Source organism: Coregonus lavaretus (genome assembly GCF_964263955.1).
Source record: "Coregonus lavaretus genome assembly, chromosome: 10".
In the NCBI taxonomy this organism is placed as follows: domain Eukaryota; kingdom Metazoa; phylum Chordata; class Actinopteri; order Salmoniformes; family Salmonidae; genus Coregonus; species Coregonus lavaretus.
Genome location: NC_139997.1, coordinates 50,203,566 through 50,223,464, shown reverse-complemented (window position 1 = coordinate 50,223,464; position 19,899 = coordinate 50,203,566). Strand labels below are relative to the sequence as shown.

The window sequence follows — 19,899 nt, the reverse complement described above, 5'->3', positions numbered from 1 at the left end:
ATGGTTCATTAACTTACAATTACTGTAAGTTGTCTTGGTTACATTTACATTTTTGTCATTTAGCAGACGCTCTTATCCAGAGTGACTTACAGTTAGTGAGTGCATACATTTTTACCTAGGAGGCATGGCTTTACCCAGAAAGCACTGGGATTGCTTATTACATCACCAGCATCATATAGCATTACTGCTGTTTTGTAAAACAAAACAGAACAATATTTTCTTCTTGTGAATTACAATGCCACAGTTTGTCATGGTTGTGTTTTTAGTTCCTTTTAGTTTTTTAGTTCCATTATCAGCATAATGTATGACAGTTACAAAGACCTCATTCCCCTCAACCAAATTTCATGTGGTTGTTTCTTCTGTAGCTCTGTTGTGTGTAGCATCTACTGGTTTAATTTTTTTCAACCATTTTTATATGGACATCATGTTTAATTGGATCATTAATTAACATAGTGTTGGGGAGCAGAGTGGATTAACAGTTTCTGTCAACGTGGGTTTGAGACCCAGTTCCAGTCAATTGCTACCGAATTACATATTATAATTAATTGAATAGGATCTCTGTGTTTATGATGCCTACATGTGGTTGACTTAAGCTTTATGCCATGTGGCTACTACTACAAGGGTGTCTTATGATGACCTGGACTGATTTATTCACTGTTTATGTGATTGTTGATTCAGAAGTGGATGTAATTCTGTGTACAACACCAAAATTCCTAGCAACATTTGTTGCATGGCAGTAACGTTTTTGGATTAAACAGTTAATGTAATGACAGTTTCACAACTAAGGACACAGGTCTCGCCACTGCCACTACCCCGAAGCGTGATGACACACTTAAACCTTAAGCAATCTATTTCATACTTCATAAATTTTTTTTTTTAAATAAGTCATACTGTATGTAGGCTAAAATATGTATAAGATCGGCTGCCCCTCTTTAGGCCACAATCCACTCATTTAAAAAGGGTTTTAAGAGGAGCCCCCAGTTGCTTGGGACCTGAGTTGAGAGTCAGGTTGTCCTTAGGCACAAATAAATTATTCTCCTCAGAATGAAACTTAAATAACACTTCATCCTACACAGAGAGGTCTGATTGCTGCGTTCGTCTTTGATGTGGGACCTCAGTGCTGCCACTCAGCTTAATCGCCTCTATTCTGCTGTAATTAATTCTGCTGTAAAGGCAATCAAACTCTAAATTAATTTCCCCTTTGCCGTCGTCCTTATGTCCTGCAGCGAGGAATGGATGGCTCCTGTGGGGCCCGCTGGCAGGTTCTCAGGAATTCTGTATGGCTGCCGCCTTAGCTTGGACACAAATGCTTTTGGAACGTCCGGTCAGTTTTTTGGAACTTTTATATGTACTTTGCTTTAAAATTTCTGTTAGTGTGGGTTTGAAAAAGTTTATTAATCTTTTACGTCTGTTCTGCTTTGCAATGCCAGGATAGTGGGATTTTTTCCCGCTGTGGCCACCCATAGGAAAAATGTATGCACGCTTGACTTAAGAATAGAACGGTCTGCTAAATGGCATATATTTATATGATTGTATATTACAGGGGTTTCTACATTTCATCTCTGAGTGTGAAGGGCAATCTCACAGTCATGTGCAGTGTTGCACGTCTACATCACTGGTTACTGTAGCTTGGGGGAGAGATGAAAGAAAACTGAGCTGCCTGGCTCTCTTTTCGATATGCTGCACTGCATCTGCACCTGCTAAGACAGAAGACACCAGGAGAAAGTACTCTCCTGCCATGCTCTAGTGAAAGGTATGCTAAATTATGAATGATGGCTTTAGGGCTTTTTGTTGCAGGTAGGGGAGACCTGGGGCAATTGTTACAGGGGGCAATTGTAACATCTTGAATTTCTCTGAACAGAAACAAGCTAGAGTGATGAAGCTCCCACTGTAGATGCCCATTTAGGTTCTCTCCCTGCATGAAAAGTTTCAGCAAAATATTAGCAAATGTTTGTTTTTTAGGGGTTACAATAGTTTTTTCCACCAGCTGCATTTTTATTATACTGTCCTGAGCATTAATGTTCAATAATTCAAACTAGCATCATTTTTATCACTAATTATTGGCTAAACATTGATATGATTGACATGTGTCACTATTGTTGTCTCTTGCTAGGGCACATGAGGTTTTGTCATGGCTGCTGGGTTGGAGGCAATTGTAACGCAGTGTTAAAATGACCCTGAGCCAAGCAGCCAAATGATGAAAACAAGTGATTTTAACTTGAAGATCTTATGAATTATACATGATTATACAGTGAGGGAAAAAAGTATTTGATCCCCTGCTGATTTTGTACGTTTGCCCACTGACAAAGACATGATCAGTCTATAATTTTAATGGTAGGTTTATTTGAATAGTGAGAGACAGAATAACAACAAAAAAATCCAGAAAAACGCATGTCAAAAATGTTATAAATTGATTCGCATTTTAATGAGGGAAATAAGTATTTGACCCCTCTGCAAAACATGACTTAGTACTTGGTGGCAAAACCCTTGTTGGCAATCATAGAGGTTAGACGTTTCTTGTAGTTGGCCACCAGGTTTGCACACATCTCAGGAGGGATTTTGTTCCACTCCTCTTTGCAGATCTTCTCCAAGTCATTAAGGTTTCGAGGCTGACGTTTGGCAACTCAAACCTTCAGCTCCCTCCACAGATTTTCTATGGGATTAAGGTCTGGAGACTCGCTAGACCACTCCAGGACCTTAATGTGCTTCTTCTTGAGCCACTCCTTTGTTGCCTTGGCCGTGTGTTTTGGGTCATTGTCATGCTGGAATACCCATCCACGACCCATTTTCAATGCCCTGGCTGAGGGAAGGAGGTTCTCACCGAAGATTTGACGGTACATGGCCCCGTCCATCGTCCCTTTGATGCGGTGAAGTTGTCCTGTCCCCTTAGCAGAAAAACACCCCCAAAGCATAATGTTTCCACCTCCATGTTTGACGGTGGGTATGGTGTTCTTGGGGTCATAGGCAGCATTCCTCCTCCTCCAAACACGGCGAGTTGAGTTGATGCCAAAGAGCTCCATTTTGGTCTCATCTGACCACAACACTTTCACCCAGTTCTCCTCTGAATCATTCAGATGTTCATTGGCAAACTTCAGACGGGCATGTATATGTGCTTTCTTGAGCAGGGGGACCTTGCGGGCGCTGCAGGATTTCAGTCCTTCACGGCGTAGTGTGTTACCAATTGTTTTCTTGGTGACTATGGTCCCAGCTGCCTTGAGATCATTGACAAGATCCTCCCGTATAGTTCTGGGCTTATTCCTCACCGTTCTCATGATCATTGCAACTCCACGAGGTGAGATCTTGCATGGAGCCCCAGGCCGAGGGAGATTGACAGTTCTTTTGTGTTTCTTCCATTTGCGATTAATCGCACCAACTGTTGTCACCTTCTCACCAAGCTGCTTGGCGATGGTCTTTTAGCCCATTCCAGCCTTGTGCAGGTCTACAATCTTGTCCCTGACATCCTTGGAGAGCTCTTTGGTGTTGGTCATGGTGGAGAGTTTGGAATCTGATTGATTGATTGCTTCTGTGGACAGGTGTCTTTTATACAGGTAACAAGCTGAGATTAGGAGCACTCCCTTTAAGAGTGTGCTCCTAATCTCAGCTCGTTACCTGTATAAAAGACACCTGGGAGCAAGAAATCTTTCTGATTGAGAGGGGGTCAAATACTTATTTCCCTCATTAAAATGCAAATCAATTTAAAACATTTTTGACATGCGTTTTTCTGGATTTTTTTGTTGTTATTCTGTCTCTCACTGTTCAAATAAACCTACCATTAAAATTATAGACTGTTCATGTCTTTGTCAGTGGGCAAACATACAAAATCAGCAGGGGATCAAATACTTTTTTCCCTCACTGTACAAATACTAATTTTAAATAGCCATGGGTTACTATAAAGTACCAAAGAAGTTGTAAACAGTTTTGAGAGGAACCGAATGGCCATGGACAAAACGGGTGTTAATGTAAATATTGGGTACATGCATAGCAATACTTACATATGCAAAATCATTACATATGTCTATGATAATATGATAATTCATTAATATTAATGTTTTTGAAGTTAAGTAAATTTATTTGGGTAATTTTTTTGGTGTTACATTTGATTCCCGTTACTGTTACAGACAGGGGCAAATGTAACATCCAGACTTTTCGGATTAAACATTGTGATCCAACTGGTTTATATACAGACATATAAATGATATGAATGATTAGGAGAGAGATGCAAGTTTCTTATATAAAGAAAGTTCAAGTGGTCTGGGCAATAGAGTAAAATACCATATATATTTTTTTTTACAATTGCCTCAAACTCCCCTACGGAAGGCATTTTAATGTGCACTGCTTTTCCAGGGGTTGATAATGAGGAGGTGGCTGGTATATTGGCATTATCAGAAGAGATTTTCTGATGATGAAGTGATTAGAGCTTAGATGCTGCTTATTGACATCGCTTAAGACTCCTTCTATTCCTCTCCTCGATGCTTGCCATCCTGCACTGCAGAGTGAGGAAAATCAGAATAGAATTGAACCGGGGGACAGCGAGAGAGCTGCGGTCGCTGACCGCCTTTTTGTTTCCTGCATGGTGCCCATCTCTCTTAGCATCAAGGCCTGTTCTACTCATGTTGCCGATTCAGTTGTATCGCATTGTAACTGTAACACTGCTTCACATGCAGAGGAAACAAAGACTCCTCAGGTTTTGTCAAAGGCATGCTAGTATATACTCATATACAGTGGCTTGCGAAAGTATTCACCCCCCTTGGCATTTTCCCTATTTTGTTGCCTTACAACCTGAAATTAAAATGGATTTTTGGGGGGTTTGTATCATTTGATTTACACAACATGCCTACCACTTTGAAGATGCAAAATATTTTTTATTGTGAAACAAACAAGAAATAAGACAAGAAAACAGAAATCTTGAGCGTGCATAACTATTCACCACCCCAAAGTCAATACTTTGTAGAGCCACCTTTTGCAGCAGTTACAGCTGCAAATCTCTTGGGTTATGTCTCTATAAACTTGCACATCTAGCCACTGGGTTTTTTGCCCATTCTTCAAGGCAAAACTGCTCCAGCAGCTTCAAGTTGGATGGGTTCCGCTGGTGTACAGCAATCTTTAAGTGATACCACAGATTCTCAATTGGATTGAGGTATGGGCTTTGACTAGGCCATTCCAAGACATTTAAATGTTTCCCCTTAAACCACTCGAGTGTTGCTTTAGCAGAATGCTTAGGGTCATTATCCTGCTGGAAGGTGAACCGCCGTCCCATTCTCAAATCTCTGGAAGACTGAAACAGGTTTCCCTCAAGAATTTCCCTATATTTAGCGCCATCCATCATTCCTTCAATTCTGACCAGTTTCCCTGCCGATTAAAAACATCCCCATAGCATGATGCTGCCACCACCATGCTTCACTGTGGGGATGGTGTTCTCGGGGTGATGAGAGGTGTTGGGTTGGCGCCAGACATATCGTTTTCCTTGATGGCCAATAAGCTCAATTTTAGTCTCATCTGACCAGAGTACCTTCTTCCATATGTTTGGGGAATCTCCCACATGCCTTTTGGCGAACATTAAACGTGTTTGCTTATTTTTTTCTTTTAGCAATGGCTTTTTTCTGGTCACTCTTCCGTAAAGCCCAGCTCTGTGGAGTGTACGGCTTAAAGTGGTCCTATGGACAGATAATCCAATCTCCGCTGTGGAGCTTTGCAGCTCCTTCAGGGTTATCTTTGGTCTCTTTGTTGCCTCTCTGATTAATGCCCTCCTTGCCTGGTCAGTGAGTTTTGGTGGGCGGCCCTTTCTTGGCAGGTTTGTTGTGGTGCCGTATTCTTTCCATTTTTTAATAATGGATTTAATGGTGCTTTTTTTTTTCATACTGGCCCCCCGTGGGAAACGAACCCAAAGACTTAAGACAAACATGCTTTGATAGCTGTGGTCCTGTGTGGCTCAGTCGGTAGAGCACAGCGCTTGCAACACATTGTGTGTTTGTCTGCGTGTGTGTGTGCTTGGGGAGGTAGGGTCCACAGGAGTGCACTATATAGGGAATAGGGTGCCATTTGGGAACACCCTATGTGTAGACAATAGTGTGGACACTGTTAATCACAGTGTAGAATGGGGTTAGTATAACACATCAGCGAAAGGTGTATGTTTGAATAAATAGGAAATTATTCTGAGTTCTCTGTGAAAGGACAACATTATTATTAATGATGTAATAATGGCAGCCAGGAATTTCACCTTGACAGCAAGTCTTCCTTGGAGAAGGTTAACCTAGGACTGTACACACAAAATAGGGTTCATCAAGGGTTATTTGGTAAGGGTGATGGTTTTATTTGGATCCATAATGACCATTTGAGCCCTTCAATGGATCTTTGCACTTCAGAAAATGATTCTTTCATCTTTTAGTGATAATTAAAATGTAGGGGCGGTGGCTCATTTGAATATTTTGGGTTGTGGTTTGCTCACAGCTCTTTTTGTGCAACCATGAGTGAGAGTGTCATTCAAGTTGATCTAATCTGTTGTGTATGTCATTACATGTTAAACATGACTACATGGCTAGTATCGGTGTCTTGAGAAAGACTCATGTAAGGCCTTGTCATTTGAGAACTGTTGACTAAATCAGTGGTTCTCAATTCTCTTCTCAGGGACCCCCAGCTGTTCCAGATCTAGCATACCAGATTCAACTTGTGCATTAACACAATAACACCTATTACATTTTAACAATATAATATCTGTAGGTCCTTCAAAAGGTTATTTGTAGAACCATTCTCCATAAAGGTTATATAAAGAACCATTAAAAAGTGTTCTATATAGCACCAAAAAGGGTTTTAACCATAGCGGAACCCTTTTTGGTGCTATGTATAACCTTTTTTTAATGGTTCTTTGTAGAACCTTCAGAAAGTGTTCTTTATAGCAACATAACGGTTCCATTTAGAACCTTATGAGCATGGTTCTTCACAATACGGCAAACAGGCTCATTCTGTTCAGGACAACTCAGGGTATAACGTATGTCATCATTGTAACTGTGGCTCAAACATAGCGATCATAAACGTTGATACTGTAAATGACAAGAGTTTTCAAGTATTTAAATGTGAAGTGCATATTTGGACTGGGTGTGTGGTTTGCTTGTATGACATCCAAGCGGTATTATAATCCTCAACGTCTCATCTTTCAGAACACATTGACTCCTGTAGATGTACAGCCTTTCCCTCAATCAGACAACGACAAATGTGCAAAAGTAGCTCAATTAGTGGGAGGGATGGGGGCATCTTCTTGTTGGGTGCAGTGCTCAACTTTATAACGTCTGTCAGTCAAAACCAATACAGCGCATTGGAGTGGAGAACGTGAGGAACCATTACTTTACATGTCACTGTACAACAACTGCGTTCCAATTTAGGCACTTATCAATTACAAAATCTGCCATTTTCAACCTGTATACGGGATGACGGGCTGTGAGTGGAAAGTCTAGATTCCGCTGAGACCTGAATGGAATAGTCTGTCTCAGCCCCACTTGGAATCTTCCATGCCAAGTTATCAGTAGTTTCTAGTTACGTATTCACTAGCTTACCAGTTATTTCAGTAGGAAGCACTCAACAGGGTAAATGTACCTGCCCAAATGCATTAAATTAAGTGGTTTTGTTTTATATTATCACACTAACTCATATATTTTAATCACAATGTTTGTATACTGACTATATCATGTACAATTATAATTAATATGCTTTGTTTAACTGATTGAACAAACATTTTTTTAAACTTATATTTGTGGTGGGGTTTTCGTATACAGTGCATTCGGAAAGTATTCAGACCCCTTTACTTTTTCCACATTTTGTTACGTTACAGCCTTATTCTAAAATTGATCAATATCATCAATCTACACACAATACCCCACAATGACAAAGCAAAAACAGGTTTTTATTTGCAAATGTATAAAAAAATTAAAAAATAACATTTTACATAAGTATTCAGACCCTTTACTCAGTACTTTGTTCAAGCACCTTTTGGTAGCGATTTCAGCCTCTAGTCTTCTTGGGTATGAAACTACAAGCTTGGGACATTCTTCTCTGCAGATCCTCTCAAGCTCTGTCAGGTTGGATGGGGAGCGTCGCTGCACAGCTATTTTCAGGTCTCTCCAGAGATGTTCGATCGGGTTCAAGTCCGGGCTCTGGTTGGGCCACTCAAGGACATTCAGAGACTTGTCCCGAAGCCACTCCTGCATTGTCTTGGCTGTGTGCTTAGGGTCGTTGTCCTGTTGGAAGGTGAACCTTCGCCCCCAGTCTTAGGTCCTGAGCGCTCTGGAGCAGGTTTTCATCAAGGATCTCTCTGTACATCTTTCCCTCGATCTTGACTAGTCTCCGAGTCCATGCCGCTGAAAAACATCCCCACAGCATGATGCTGCCACCACCATGCTTCACCGTAGGGATGGTGCCAGGTTTCCTCCAGACGTGAAGATTTGCATTCAGGCCAAAGAGTTCAATCTTGGTTTCATCAGACCAGGGAATCTAGTTTCTCATGGTCTGAGAGTCCTTTAGGTGCCTTATGGCAAACTCCAAGCGGGCTGTCATGTGCCTTTTACTGAGGAGTGGCTTCCGTCTGACCAAATAGGCCTGATTGGTAGAGTGGTCCAGAGATGGTTGTCCTTATGGAAGGTTCTCCCATCTCCACAGAGGAACTATGGAGCTCTGTCAGAGTGACCATCAGGTTCTTGGTCACGTCCCTGACCAAGGCCCTTCTCCCCCGATTGCTCAGTTTGGCCGGGCGGTCAGCTCTAGGAAGAGTCTTGGTGGTTCCAAACCACTGTGTTCATGGGGACCTTCAATGCTGCAGACATTTGTTGGTACCCTTCCCCAGATCTGTGCCTCGACACAATCCTGTCTCGGAGCTCTACCGACAATTCCTTCGACCTCATTGCTTGGTTTTTGCTCTGACATGCACTGTCAACTGTGGGACCTTATACAGTCGTGGTCAAAAGTTTTGAGAATGACACAAGTATTGGTCTCCACAAAGTTAGCTGCCTCTGTGTTGATGTTGGCAATGTGCATATACTCCAGAATGTGTGATCAGATGAATTGCAATGAATTGCAAAGTCCCTCTTTGCCACAAAAATGAACTTAATCCCCAAAACACATTTCCAATGCATTTCAGCCCTGCCACAAAAGGACCAGCTGCCATCATGTCAGTGATTGTCTCGTTAACACAGGTGAGTGTTGACGAAGACAAGGCTGGAGCTCTCTCTGTCATGCTGATTGAGTCAGAATAACAGACTGGAAGCTTTAAAAGGAGGGTGGTGCTTGAAATCATTGTTCTTTTTCTGTCAACCATGGTTACCTGCAAGGAAACACGTGCCGTCATCATTTCTTTGCACAAAAAGGGCTTCACAGGCAAGGATATTGCTGCTAGTAAGATTGCACCTAAATCAACCATTTATCGGATCATCAAGAACTTCAAGGAGAGAGGTTCAATTGTTGTGAAGAAGGCGTCAGGGCGCCCAAGAAAGTCCAGCAAGCGCCAGGACCGTCTCCTAAAGTTGATTCAGCTGCGGGATCGGGGCACCACCAGTGCAGAGCTTGCTCAGGAATGGCAGCAGGCAGGTGTGAGTGTATCTGCATGCACAGTGAGGCAAATACTTTTGGAGGATGGCCTGGTGTCAAGAAGGGCAGCAAAGAAGCCACTTCTCTCCAGGAAAAACATCAGGGGCAGACTGATATTCTGCAAAAGGTACAGGGATTGGACTGCTGAGGACTGCGGTAGAGTCATTTTCTCTGATGAATCCCCTTTCCGATTGTTTGGGCCATCCGGAAAACACCTTGTCCGGTGAAGACAAGGTGAGCGCTACCATCAGTCCTGTGTCATGCCAACAGTAAAGCATCCTGAGACCATTCATGTGTGGGGTTGCTTCTCAGCCAAGGGAGTGGGCTCACTCACAATTTTGCCTAAGAACACAGCCATGAATAAAGAATGGTACCAACACATCCTCCGAGAGCAACTTCTCCCAACCATCCAAGAACAGTTTGGTGACGACCAATGCCTTTTCCAGCATGATGGAGCACCTTGCCATAAGGCAAAAGTGATAACTAAGTGGCTCGGGGAACAAAACATTGAGATTTTGGGTCCATGGCCAGGAAACTCCCCAGACCTTAATCCCATTGAGAACTTGTGGTCGATCCTCAAGAGGCGGGTGGACAAACAAAATCCCACAACCTCTGACAAACAGTATGAAAAATGTATGCACTCAAATGTAAGTCGCTCTGGATAAGAGCGTCTGCTAAATTACTAAAATGTAATGTAAAATGTAAACTCCATGCATTGATTATGCAAGAATGGGCTGCCATCAGTCAGGATGTGGCCCAGAAGTTAATTGACAGCATGCCAGGGCGGATTGCAGAGGTCTTGAAAAAGAAGGGTCAACACTGCAAATATTGACTCTTTGCATAAACTGAATGTCATTGTCAATAAAAGCCTTTGACACTTATGGAATACTTGTAACTATACTTCAGTGTACCATAGTAACTACTGACATACAGATCTAAGAACACTGAAGCAGCAAACTTTGAGGAGACCAATACTTGTGTCATTCTCAAAACTTTTGACCACGACTATATAGACAGGTGTGTACCTTTCCAAATCATATACAGTCAATTGAATTTACCACAGGTGGACTCCAATCAAGTTGCAGAAACATCTCAAGGATGCTCAATGGAAACAGGATGCACCTGAGCTCAATTTCGAGTCTCATAGCAAAGGGTCTGAATACTTATGTAAATAAGGTATTTCTGTTTTTTATTAAATTAGCAAAAATTTATAAACCTGTTTTCGCTTCGTCATTATGGGGTATTGTTTGTAGATTGATGAGGATTATTAAATTTTTTGAATAAGGCTGTAATGTAACAAAATGTGGAAAAAGTCAAGGGGTCTGAATACTTTCTGAATGCACAGTAAGCCCTTTTGGGCTTCCAACCTCACCTGCACACCGTTTTTACCTGTTTAAAAAAAAATCTGTACTGTTTTGTCTTTCACTTATTTTCTTTTGTGCAAATAAATAAATAAAACCTAATACCTAATTATAAGTGCAGACACTGGTTATTCAGGAACGCTGTAATTACGCAAGTATCAGGTCTGAGTTGCTTCCGCCCACACCTTTATGTAGCACAAACCTTGTGCCCCAGCACAAACAAAAACTCAGTCTTGTTGCACCACCTAAGGGTCATTGTTGGTAACACTCACAGAAGTGAGGGCCACATGTTTACTTCGTTACAGAGTGAGCGGGAAAGAGGGATAAGGATAAAAAACAATAGAATTTTCGTTGATTCTGTGCACTTGTTTCAAGAAATGTATTAGGCAAATTGTTTTTTAATCGAATTAGTCTGCAACAGTACAACAGTATTACATCTCCACATTATTCACCATTTTATAATCTCTAATCCCTTTAAATATAAACACAGAGTCAGTTGCTCCCCTCCCTCTGACCCGGTTTCTTCTCGTTAACCATATGGCCTAAAAAATGTTTCACAAAACGAACTTCGCTGTTAGAATACATTGGGCCCAAAACCAACATCCCCACAGACAAGATCACCCCCAATCTTACACACAGGCTTTCCTGCGTTAATAGAGAGTAATGCAGCCTCTCGATTTACTGCACAGCAAACAGCAGTGGATCCTGACTGTGCTACCCTTTTGGATATTCATATGGCTTCTGTGGTATGTTTACCGTGGGGGTGTTATTGTTAGATATCATGAATGGAAATGTTAGATATTAATTACAAGTCCTGCTGAGATTGAAACATGTCCTGCTAAAACTGAGGCGGTCCTAATACGGACACTGTACATTATATCACAATACATTATATAGAGTCTTGCTGCTGTATAAAAATGCATGGAAGCCATACACAGATCGATGCGATCTGTAAACCAGAGCTTGTTGAAACTGGTTATTGCCTGTTGTCATTAAGAAATGTATTTGACACAATCATTTTAGATTTTTGTATCCTGTGTATATCTTTGCTAAATATAAGCGGAATATTACTGTTGTTTGTCCCTCTTGAGCCACCGTAGCAACAACATAGCCATAACACTTTGTCAAAATAGTCCGAATTAATCTAAGATAAATCAAGAAATCTGTAATTCATTTAGACGTTTTTGCCGAGGAGGTCTTAGTCACGCAATTTTACATCTAGCTAAGATGTTTGGTGCGGTATTTCTCAAGTGAAAAACTGTGCATGAAAACTAGCTGCTGCTGAGCTCTCTCGTCTCTCTCGTTGAATGACAGCAAACACTTCATTGAAGAATCCGTCCATAATTCCCACCCCTACTGTTGACAAATCACTGACAAGGTGCGTAGACTTCGGCTACCGAACTTCGACTTGCCGGCTGTCCACGAACAGCCGAAAAAAGCCCTTGCCGAATGCCAGAATGAACAAAAACATCACAAAATGTTGATATAATACATGCGCAAAATGCTTCAACTGGGAAGCATGTGACAGGCTTTAGTGGGTAGCATGGCACTTGCAATACCATGATAGTGGGTTCGATTCCCACTGGGGCCACCCAAATGAAAATGTATGCATGCATGACTGTCGCATTGGATAAAAACGTCTGCTAAATGGCATATACAGTATATAATTATTATAAGCTTCCATTTTACATTATATGTGGTCTGGGGTAGGAAGCAGGAGGTTCCTTATTTATTTCCAAAGTGGTCTTCCTGGAGTGTCAACTCGCAATTCTCACCTTGACCTCAGAAGATCCAGCACACTCTTAAATTCCCCTAATCCTGGCCCTCCACACTCACATGGGCATCCCGCCAGGCAGGGCTTGGGTTGTGTTCAGCTCCCCTGTACTGTCACACGTTTAAATACTGTAGTTATGAGAGATGGCAGGATAAATCATAGCCCTAATGTCTCCTGAGGAACACAAACTGTTTTAATGATTGTGAGATTGACATGGGTGTCCTTGAAACTGCCTAGGGTATTTTAGAAGGTTAGCTTTGATCAAAAAATAAAAAGTGTTTGTTATTGTCATCTTTGTTTTGAGAATTGCATCAAGATCCATTGATCCAAGCAGCACCTGATTTGTGTCAAAATCGACTCTTTCCAGAGCACAGAAAATGCACTGTTTTCGTACTTGTCATCAATATACAAACCCATTAAGACAAAATATTTATTTACTTTTTTCACTATTTCATTTATTTTCATCAGCTCCTTCTCCGATTCAGACCATAGTTAATTTGGTTACTGTTTACCTGCGGTGGCCTGACACAATACCTTTACACCACTATCAGGAGAATGATATGAACTGTATGTCATAATGCTAGTTCACATTGAGTCTCACACACATCATGGTTAAACCAATGTCTAAAGAAAGTGTTTTAATGCTTAATAGCATCGCTTGTCATAAGCTGTCACAGCAGCTTATAGCAAATGGGATGCAATTCATATTAGTGCATTGTACAATTGTGCTAGTTACCCAACTAGCCCTGCTAAAAAGAGGAAACCTGACAGGAAACCAAGCTTATTCCAAAAGAGATTTCAAAAGAGATTGCGGCGAAGGGTGCGGGTGTGGATAAGAGAGAGAAAGAAGGAGTGGCAGCTTTACACAGAGAAAGAGAAGCGATGGGCACCCCATGGCTCTGTGTGATGTGTGTGTGTGAGAGAGAAAAGAGAGAGAGGAGAGAGTATACTGGATATGAGGGTGAACGAGAGATAAGCGATGGGCATGCAATGGCTCTGTGAGAGGCAGGGAGCGCAAGAGAGGAGAGAGAGTATATTGTATATGAGGGTGAGCGAGAGAGAAGCGATGGGCATGCCATGTCTCTGTGAGAGAGGGAGAGAGAGTGAGAGAGAGAGAGAGAGCGCGCGAGAAAGAGTATACTGTATATGAGGGTGAGCAAGAGAGACAGAAAGTGTGTGTATGTGAGGGAACGTGAGAGAGAGTGTGAGTGAGTGTGCAGGGTATAGACTCCCGCTTAGCTAGGAGTTAAGCTGCTCTCTCAAGCTGCGTGTGCACTCTCCTCTTCTCCTCATCTCTTATCTCCACTGCGTTGGAGCTGGAGCTACACTGGCCGCATCGCACCTCTAAAGGAATGTCTCCCATTGTCAAAAGCCCTGACTGCAAGCCCATGCTCTGTCATTGCAAAGTTGCATGCACCAACAACACCTTGTCGTTGATGTTCGGATGCAAGGTAGGCGGCTGATGGCTGTTGACTGTTGAGTGCCTTGTTTGTCGTTAAAGTACAGTTGATGTTGATGCGTGGGGCTCTGGTTGTGTTATAGTATTGTTTTTTTATGTTTGGGATAACTAGACGGAATTTTCAGAAAAGGAGTGAAAATGATGTATACCGCTCACATAAATATTTGAATGGGATAGTTACAATTTTATAGGATGCGAAAGCCAAGAAACCTTTGCGTTAGAGCTGTGATTATTGAGTATTAGCCCAGCATCAACAACATAAGCCTATATTAATGTTACCTGGGACTTAATGAAGCCAGATCTCTGGCATATGCATAACTAGTGCATAATGCTTACCGTTCGTGCATCCTCTTACTGTCGCTCCTCATTAATCTTAGTGGAAAGGTCATGGTTACTCCTTTCCGAGACACAGTGATACAAGTAAATCTCTTATTTCGTCATGTGTTGCTCTACTCTCTGCTTTACCTTTTGCTTTTTCCCATTCTCTTTCCTCCCAAAAACTGGGCTCAGAACACATCAGTTCAAGCCTGAGAGCTTTGGCCGCTCTGTCAGCTGATTCAGATCCTATAGAAAGTGAATCATGCCTGCAGAAAAAAAAAGTCTGAACTTTTCCCCCCTCCCCATTCCACTATCCATTACTGCCTTGGCAGTGTAATAGGGACTGGCTTTGTGCCTAGATGGGTGCACTTGCTAAAGCTGTAATGTGTTTCTACCTAGAACAGTACTTCGGCCTTACGTCAACCAACAAGGAAACGTTTTAGCTTCCCATTGCTTCTAGTAATGTAGTAAAGTAGGATGCATAGGGATCCACATTTGTCGAGGGAGTCCAATTTCAGCATGTTTTGGTGTTACACAATTTCTTTCAAATTTCTCTTGTTTCTTTTTTTATTCAGAACAAATCCTGACAAATTGACGCTGTCTAATGATATGCTATAGTGGAAGACTGCAGGATGCCTAGTGTGTCAGTCACTGAATTATTATTTTTGCTGCCTGTCACAGAGGCATGACTAAGAGCATTTGCTCTTAACAAGGTACAGCGAATCTCAGCGTCAGTGATCCATGCTCCATCTGCACCAGAGAAGGGGTAGAGAGAGATAGAGAGAGAGACCAGAGTCATTCTCACTATAGAGCTAACTTCCTTGTTTCTACAAGCTTAAATAACCCCCAAATTGACGCATGTAGAGTATCTTTGAAATTTCCCGTTCACTGTAATGCTGTTTGTAAGAAAACGGCTCCTGGACATATTTTGGACACGCACACACACATTCCAACCAACGTACTTCAACTGCTGAGCAAGGGCAGCATAGAGGGACAGGTTTTAGGCAAATATTAATTAAACAGTTAGTCAGACTGTTCTGCTTTATAGTGGGTTTGGTTTTGTAACTGCGGAGTAGAAAACTGTTATGTAAAGGAAGAATTCGATTCAGCATCTATTAACCATACAGAGCTCATAACATCACAGAAAAAGTATTATAATGAGGGTTCCTGCAGTTTGGGTTACTGGTAACTGTTTCCTGTTAGCCACCTCTATACAAGGATGTACTGTGTAATTTCCGGTTGTTATAGTTTTGTATGGTGGACACTCAAGTTGGCTTGTCAGGATGGTCGACATATTCCCGTTCTGTCTGAGCTAGAGCATTCAACTGTAATTAATAATAGCAGATATTAAACCGCGAGTTCAGAAAACGTACCTGTTGTTGTGCGTAGTCCCAAGCCTCCGTGTGAGTATCTTATATATCCATAATAAGAGTCAGCTTAGTTTGGCTATAGCTATCCCATATCCATCACGTGTGTGGATAAGAAGGTAACTCCAGTAAAATAAAAGTATGTTAGTATGAACAGAGGGTCGCTATAGTAATTGCTAATATATGGCTACATTATCCCCATGCAAAAACACACGAAATGAGCAAAACAAATAAAACACAGATACCTTATTTACATAAGTGTTCAGACCCTTTGCTATGAGACTTGAAATTGAGCTCAGGTGCATCCTGTTTCCATTGATCATCCTTGAGATGTTTGTACAACTTGATTGGAGTCCACCTGTGGTAAATTCAATTGATTGAACATGATTTGGAAAGGCACACACCTGTCTATATAAAGTCCCACAGTTGACAGTGCATGTCAGAGCAAAGACCAAGCCATTAGGTCGAAGGAATTGTCCGTAGAGCTCCGAGACAGGATTGTGTCGAGCCACAGATCTGGGGGAGGGTACCAAAAAATGTCTGCAGCATTGAAGGTCCCCAAGAACACAGTGGCCTCCATCATTCTTAAATGGAAGAAGTTTGGAACCACCAAGACTCTTCCTAGAGCTGGCCACCCGGCCAAACGGAGCAATCGGGGGAGAAGGGCCTTGGTGAGGGAGGTGACCAAGAACCCGATGGTCACTCTGACAGAACTCCAGAAGGACAACCATCTCTGCAGCGCTCCACCAATCAGGCCTTTATGGTAGAGTGGCCAGACGGAAGCCACTCCTCAGTAAAAGGCACATGACAGCCCGCTTGGAGTTTGCCATAAGGCACCTAAAGGACTCTCAGACCATGAGAAACTAGATTCTCTGGTCTGATGAAACCAAGATTGAACTCTTTGGCCTGAATGTTTTGTGGGGATGTTTTTCAGCGGCAGGGACTGGGAGACTAGTCAGGATCGAGGGAAAGATGAACGGAGCGAAGTACAGAGATATCCTTGATGAAAACCTGCTCCAGAGCGCTCAGGACCTCAGACTGGGGGCGAAGGTTCACCTTCCAACAGGACAACGACCCTAAGCACACAGCCAAGACAATGCAGGAGTGGCTTTGGGACAAGTCTCTGAATGTCCTTGAATGGCCCAGCCAGAGCCCGGACATGAACCCAATCGAACACCTCTGGAGAGACCTCTGGAGAGACCATCAAACCTGACAGAGCTTGAGAGGATCTGCAGAGAAGAATGGGAGAAACTCCCCAAATACAGATGTGCCAAGCTTGTAACGTCATACCCAAGAAGACTCAAGGCTGAAATCGCTACCAAAGGTGCTTCAATAAAGTACTGAGTAAAGGGTCTGAATACAATATATGTAAATTAGATATTTCTGTTATTGTTTTTGTATACATTTGCAAAAATGTCTTACAACCTGTTTTTGCTTTGTCATAATGGGGTATTGTGTGTAGATTGATGAGGGAAAAAAATTATTTAATCCGATTTAGAATAAGGCTGTAACGTAACAAAATGTGGAAAAAGTCAACGTCACCGGAAAGAAGCCTACCAAATGCAGAAGTACATGGCTGCATTTATCACCAGGTTCTATAATTCTCTGTTTCATGAAGATCTATGACTGAAACGTCACACTGATTTGAATGGATTTACAGTAAATTATTAGTTTTATAATGCACCTCAACTTCTATTGCATTTATCATCAGAAATAAAATATTTCTGTACATTAGTCAAAAATGGAATGAAAGTAGAACTCTCAAAACATATGGGGAGAGGGCAGGTGCTTCCCTTTTTCCCCTAACTCGGCTCTCCCTCCCCTTCACGTCTTGGAGAACGGGAAATAGGGCTAGAAGAGTGATGAGTTGGTATATAAAGCCACGAAAAGGGGTCAGTGCACACAACCGCGAGGAGATTCCAAACAATTCCGCACAGAGCTCAGATCAGCCCTCGGCCATGCCATCTCACATTCTCGTCTCATCCCGTCTCCACGAGCTGAGCCTTTCTGAGTGCAGCAAACGCCGGGGAAGGACCCTGAGTGCACTGAGGGTAGCACAGCATTACCCTATACGTGAGCAGAACACAGCTCATCAGGCAACCCTACAGCCACCAATGGAACATCCTTAACCTCTGCATAATGTGATGCATTTTAGTGAAGAGCCCTCACACGTCATACAGTACTGGCACATTTGTTTGATTTGTTCAGAAATGTGTGAGCAGGACAAATTCCTTGAGATTAGGCATCTTTATAGATGAAGTCTCCCTTGGCCCGTTTCAGAGAGAAATGGGCTCCGGTCAAAAGTAGTGCACTATGTAGAGAATAGGGTGGCATTTGGGACGTAACCTACTTTGTCATAGGATTATGTTAGATCATGTTAGTAGGTTTAATACTTGTCAGTTCTCCTCAGTCTTCTAGTAACACAGGAGAGGCTGCAATATCATCACTGGTCCCAATAGTTGACACCATCCCTTCACGTTTTCTCTGAATGTTATGTCTCAATATTCAGAAGACCTAACAACCACGTCACTGATAACATGCAAAAAGGCACAGGAAACCTTTTTGACCTTTCGTATGATATCATTGTAGAGTAACAACGTACTGTGTCACAACCTGGTCACACTCACAAGCTAGTATCACAGCAATGAAACCACTTCAAAAGCTCTATAAACAAACTGAAATTGCTGGACAAAAAACCAAACACCTATCAACACTGCAATATCATTAAGAAATACAATACTGAGCTTTGACAGCTTTTTATGCCTTGCTGACACCTCTGTTGTTTAAGATCACTCATGACCTTGCCCCACCACCTCTAAAGCAGTTTGTTACATATTGCAAGGACAATACCAGGAGGACAAGAGCTTCAACCAGAGGGGAATGCTCAACTCAGTTTACGTCCACCAGATTTGGCCAGACTGCTTTTTCAGTCAAAGCGTCTGGATTATGGAACACCCTGCCAACTAGTGTCAGAGAGTGCACTACCTTTGCTAGCTTCAAGGCAAATCTGGAAAAAGTGGCCAAAGGCAAACCAGTCATGTGAACATTAAGACATTCCGACTCTTAAGATGTCAGATAGTTTAGAACCAAGGGACATTTAAACTCTGATGTCATATTATAATTAAATTGTCAATAGTTATATATTTTTGTTTATTGATTTCCCACATTGACGTACTGTACACACGTCCCACAACATCATCATCATCATCATTGTAAAGTACAATACCTCTCTCTCTCTCTCTCTCTCTCTCTCTCTCTCTCTCTCTCTCTCTCTCTCTGAGATTGTCTACCCATTAAAGCATGGTCAGATTAACTGGTAGACTGGTTTCAAGAATACCCCCAACCCCTCCATCCATTCTGCACTAACCTCCCCTGCCTTATGAAAATCTATACATCTCGTTACATTCCCTACCTGGACTGGGCTCCACGGCCATTCAATTTGAATGTCAGTAGCGATTGTCTTTTTAATTAGCTGTATTGATCAAAGAGAAGTGCTTATTTGTCTGCCTAGAGTAGGCTGTGCATGTGCTGGGTCTCTGTAATGAGTTACAGTTGAAACATTGTGTGTATAAATAGGCTCACATTTTCCCTGGAGGACCTCATTAGCTATTCAGCAAAATGACATTTTCCTTACAGTTTAACCAGCTGTCAGATGGACCTCTCTCTCGCCCCTTGAGCACTAGTCACTCAGGGTTATAGTAGTATATGTAGGGTTGCAAAGGGAGGGTATATGACTGGAAACTTTCTAAGTTTACCAGAAAACTACCAGAATATTGGTAACTTTCAAGTTATTTTTTATTTATTTCAGATGACATCTAGTGGCCATTTTGGCTACTTCAGATTATCACAGGTGTCTGTAAATATCTCTGGCCCTCTGTGTGGCTGTATCACATACAGTGGGGAGAACAAGTATTTGATACACTGCCGATTTTGCAGGTTTTCCTACTTACAAAGCATGTAGAGGTCTGTAATGTTTATCATAGGTACACTTCAACTGTGAGAGACGGAATAAAAAAAAATATCCAGAAAATCACATTGTATGATTTTTAA

The 19,899-nt window shown here is 42.0% G+C and overlaps 1 pseudogene across 1 annotated transcript in view; it reads left to right on the top strand.

Moving 5' to 3' along the window:
- The first annotated feature begins 14,057 nt into the window (after window positions 1-14,057).
- LOC311136376 (disks large homolog 2-like) overlaps window positions 14,058-19,899 on the top strand; it is a 219,354-nt pseudogene continuing 213,512 nt past the window's right edge. Inside the window, exon 1 of the transcript XR_014615442.1 lies at window positions 14,058-14,156. The product of XR_014615442.1 is annotated as a disks large homolog 2-like (transcript). The remainder of the gene's footprint in view (window positions 14,157-19,899) is intronic.